Below are 4800 nucleotides of genomic sequence, written 5' to 3'. Positions count from 1 at the left end.
GTAGTGTGTTTTATTCCTGAGGAGGCCAATGTAGTGTGTTTTATTCCTGAGGAGGCCAATGTAGTGTGTTTTATTCCTGTGGAGGCCATTGTAGTGTGTTTTATTCCTATGGAGGCCAATGTAGTATGTTTTATTCCTGTGGAGGCCAATATAGTGTGTTTTATTCCTGTGGAGGCCAATGTAGTGTGTTTTATTCCTGTGGAGGCCAATATAGTGTGTTTTATTCCTGTGGAGGCCATCGTAGTGTGTTTTATCCCTATGGAGGCCAATGTAGTATATTTTATTCCTATGGAGGCCAATATAGTGTGTTTTATTCCTGTGGAGGCCAATATAGTGTGTTTTATTCCTGTGGAGGCCATTGTAGTGTGTTTTATTCCTGTGGAGGCCAATGTAGTGTGTTTTATTCCTTTGTAGGCCAATGTAGTATGTTTTATTCCTGTGGAGGCCAATATAGTGTGTTTTATTCCTGTGGAGGCCATTGTAGTGTGTTTTATTCCTGTGGAGGCCAATGTAGTGTGTTTTATTCCTTTGTAGGCCATTGTAGTGTGTTTTATTCCTGTGGAGGCCAATTTAGTGTTTTCTATTCCTGTGGAGGCCAATATGTGTGTATATTTTTATGTGGGAGCCAATGTTTATGTTTTTTCTATTGGTCACGCACACCGCATTGCCGGATAGTGTGCCTTGGCAATTTTAAAATCTTGTGTAGTGTGCCTCGAGTTGAAAAGGTTGAAAATCACTGTTCTAGAAGATAATAGCTAGAATCTTATTAGTTGCTATGGGCAACATCTTCACTTTCAAAAACTCTCACTTTAGTAAATTTACCCCTAATAATTAACATTGTTGCATTTTCATTTAATACTTTAGTTCCCTCTCAGTGTTCTTTAATAAGGGATGCTAACTGACCTTACTGGACAGCAACGGGTTACATAAGCATTCCCAGAATAGATGTGTGGAAGCAAGTGATAACCTGAAGGAGCTGACAGTGGATGAACATGTTTTATCTCCTGCCAGATGGCACATTATTTTAAAAAGTAACTGGGATAAAAATCTATTTTGGTCAGTCCCGTTTCTATTTAAAGTAAACACAAGTCATTCATTTCTCAAACACAACTAAGTTAAATCCACCTCTGTTTTCCAATGCTTCAAGTGCACAGTGAATACAAAGAAAGACTTATGGGGGGCATCCACTAGACGATAAAGTTGAACGATTGAACGATAATGATAAAATCGTTCGATAATCGTTCGAACATCATTTGAACATCATTTGCAAATCGTGCAGTAATTGTTTCTAACGATGTACGATGCGCGCTCCCACTGGTCGTTTGAACGTCTCCTCCATCGACTGAACATGCAGGTCAATTTCACTTGATTGCTTACAAATCGTTTACACATCGTTTACACATCGTTCACGCTGAACGATCAAACGATGAACCACTATCTGCCCACTAAAGCTGAAAGCTCTCAATCACAGATTCAAACAACATAGTTTATCGTTAGATCTTTTGCTAATCTTTTGCACATTGTTCAGAGTGGAAGATCTAATTTCAGGGGAAACTTCAAGGGAAAATCGTTAAGAGGTTGGACAGGGATAAAATCGTCTAGTGGATGCCCCCCATTACACAAGTGTCAGGAACTCATATTATTATTTTCTCGTGGGCCACGATCACATACTGAGCAAACTACAGAACGGATATATTGTCTCAGGAGAGGGCAGCTATTGTATTTTGGAGGGTGGAGAAAGGGAGGCAAACTAAACACATTGGCTATAAAACATATGGAGTGTTTCTATTGGCTACTGCATATAAGAGAACCATATAGACTTCAAGCTACCATACTGAATGCTTCCCTTTAACTGAGCATTTAAGGAGTTTAATATAGAAGCTCTCTCAAAAATCTTTATGCTTTGAAGAAGCACAGTTGGTTAAGATATTTATGTACCTGCAGTTATATTACAGATATGACACTGAACTTCATCACACATGTGGCTCTCTATTAAGTTCCTTTTAAAGGTGCCTACCCACTAGACGACTCGCAAACCATGCGATGTCGTCAACGATCTCCCTTCATCTCCTCGGCAACTCCTTGGCACTTCCAGATATTCGATATAGTGCATGAAACTGTGCAATCTGACTAACGACCTTAATCTCATTAACGAGATGCCAGATCTTACTGCATGCAGGTAAGATCTGAGGATACGACAAACGACCCGCGGGACCGCGCATCGGGATCGTTATCGATCGCGGACACTACAGGATTTGCACAATTTGTTGTTTTTCCGATGTGTCGGAACCAGCTAAATCATGCAAACAATAGTCTAGTGTGTAGGCACCTTTAGAATGCTCATATATCTTCTGACTTGAGAGCGCATTAGGATGACAGGATAAAGACGGCTATATGAGCACGGTGCTTTGGGCTATAAACCGTTCCGAATGGCCTTGTTCATCTGTGGGCACTACTCCCCTCCATGATGGAAATTGCAAAAGTGATCATGTTTTTTCTATTTGTCTAACTGATATTCTCTTTAATTGAAAACTATCAATTTCACTAATTTCTCTTATATGAGTAATATATTTCTCTGACCTGAACACTATAATTATGTCTTCACTCCTGTGCATATTTGGTTTTAGTCACATTGGTCAAACTTTTCACATACTTGACCCCATCCTTAACAAACAAAAGTGATCAGGTTGTTGATAACATCATTGCCGTGCATGTGAGATTAATGGTTAATCCCTAATATACATCTGTGGCCAATTGCTATTGCAATTCAACTGAATTTAATAATTGCAATCTGGTTTGTGCAATGTGTCTCTCAATGCATGTGACAAATTATTCTCAGAGCAGATTGGATTGCAATAAATGAATCTGATCAGATTGGAACTAGTATGTACAGAATTCAGACATGATAAAAACATCATCTTTAGTGCATTCTTTTTATGAATCAAGAGATTACAAAATCAACTTGGATTGTGAATCTTGGTAATCACTTGATGTAATGAGAGATGATCCTGTAGCGTAATCAGCAAGTGAGATCCAGGTGTGAAATTTTCTTTCAGAGAAATGAATACAGGCATCAAGAAAGGAGAATCTAATACATGGGCTGAAGGTGTACAAGGCAGAGGAAGAAAATTAGAAATATCCCTCTGTGAGCAGGGAAGGGGGGAGCTGTATTAGTACTGCTGTGCCTCAGGTGATACAGTATGTAATAATTCATTCTATTGAGTTCTACCCTAAGGTTTTTCATTGCATTCCTTACACATCGCAGGAATGCATGAATGTAAATATTTTTTTCCGTTTTAGTGATATTTTGTAATTCTTATGTTTTCTGAACATGCAGCACACGCCAAAAAGTCTCCAGAGGTTCTTCCCACTACAGAGTGACAGAACTACAGTGGGTGCAGGGTGGTGCAGCCGGGTGTGGTATAAAGGTGCATACACACACAATGATTTTTTGAATGATTATCGTTAAATGATATCATTTAACGATAATCGTTTGAAAAAATCGTTCACCTTCTGAGTCAAACGATGAACGATTATTGTTCATGCGCGTTCACGTTTGTAGTTTGTAGTTTGTAGTTCAGTCAGACTTGTCAACTCAACGATTTTCATTAAGTTAATATGCAAAAATCATTTGTAGTTCATAAAAATCGTTCATTACATTTAAATGAACATAGTAAATGAACAACTTTAGTAAACGATTTTAGTTCATTTTTTCAAGGTAGAAAATCGTTTACTAAAATCGTTCATTAACTCAATCGTTGTGTGTGTATGCAGCTTTAGAGATAGACAGTAATTAGTTAGACAATGATACCAGATGTTAGACAGTCAATAGTTAGACAGGGAAAAAAGTTAGACACAGACAAAAGTCAGACACACTAAAGTTAGACATGTAAAAGGTTTGACAGGTACAAAAGGTCGACAGGGTCAAAAGTTTGACACAAAAATGGTCAACAATTTTTTTTGTTTTTTAGGCCTAATCTTAACCCTAACCCTCCCCTTTGTGCCTAACCTTAACCTCCCTCCTGGTGCTTAACCTTAAACGTCTGGGTAAGTGCCTAACCCTAACCCTAATCCTAAAAAAAAAAAATTTAAAAAAATGTGTCAACCATTTTTGTGTCGATTTTTTTCATGTCGAACTTTTGTACCTGTCAAACTTTTTACAAGTCTAACTTTAGTGTGTCTGACTTTTGTCTGTGTCGAACTTTTATCCTTGTCTAACTATTAACTGTCTAACATCTGGTGTCTATCTAGACATTGTCTAACTAATTACTGTCTGTCTATAGTTCGGAACCCGGTGCAGCCTTCTGAGGCGTCATAGTGAGGTCTCTTCTAAGTGGGGGCAATTGCTCAGAAGAGGCTCCCACTGATCTTTTTGCTGCCTGGCCATGCACCGCTCTGCTGGGAATCGGTATGAAATACCGTCAGTCGGGATGCTCGGTATCCCAACAGGGGTCGGGTAAGTATGTTAACCCTCCCCTCTTCTCCACCTAACCCTCCTTTCTTGCACTCTAACCCTCCCCACCCCGCACACTAACCCTCCCTGTTAGTGCCTAAACCTGACCCTCCCCCCCTTGGTGCCTAAACCTAATCCCCCCCCAGTGGTGCCTAACCCTAAACACCCCCAGTGGTGCCTAACCCTAGCCTACCCCAAAGCCTAAAGTGGTGCCTAAACCTAACTCGCCCCCCGCAGCTAACCGCTAAGATGCCCCGCTATTACTTATGATCAGGATGGCGGCTGTCAGGATTCCGGTGTTGGTATCTAAACTAGTGTCTGCATTTTGACGCCTATGTTTAGTCCCG

The sequence above is a fragment of the Taudactylus pleione genome, unplaced genomic scaffold (assembly GCF_031769625.1).
Source record: "Taudactylus pleione unplaced genomic scaffold, aTauple2 ptg000207l, whole genome shotgun sequence".
Lineage (NCBI taxonomy): Eukaryota > Metazoa > Chordata > Amphibia > Anura > Myobatrachidae > Taudactylus > Taudactylus pleione.
Note: the sequence above shows the minus strand (reverse complement) of the source record.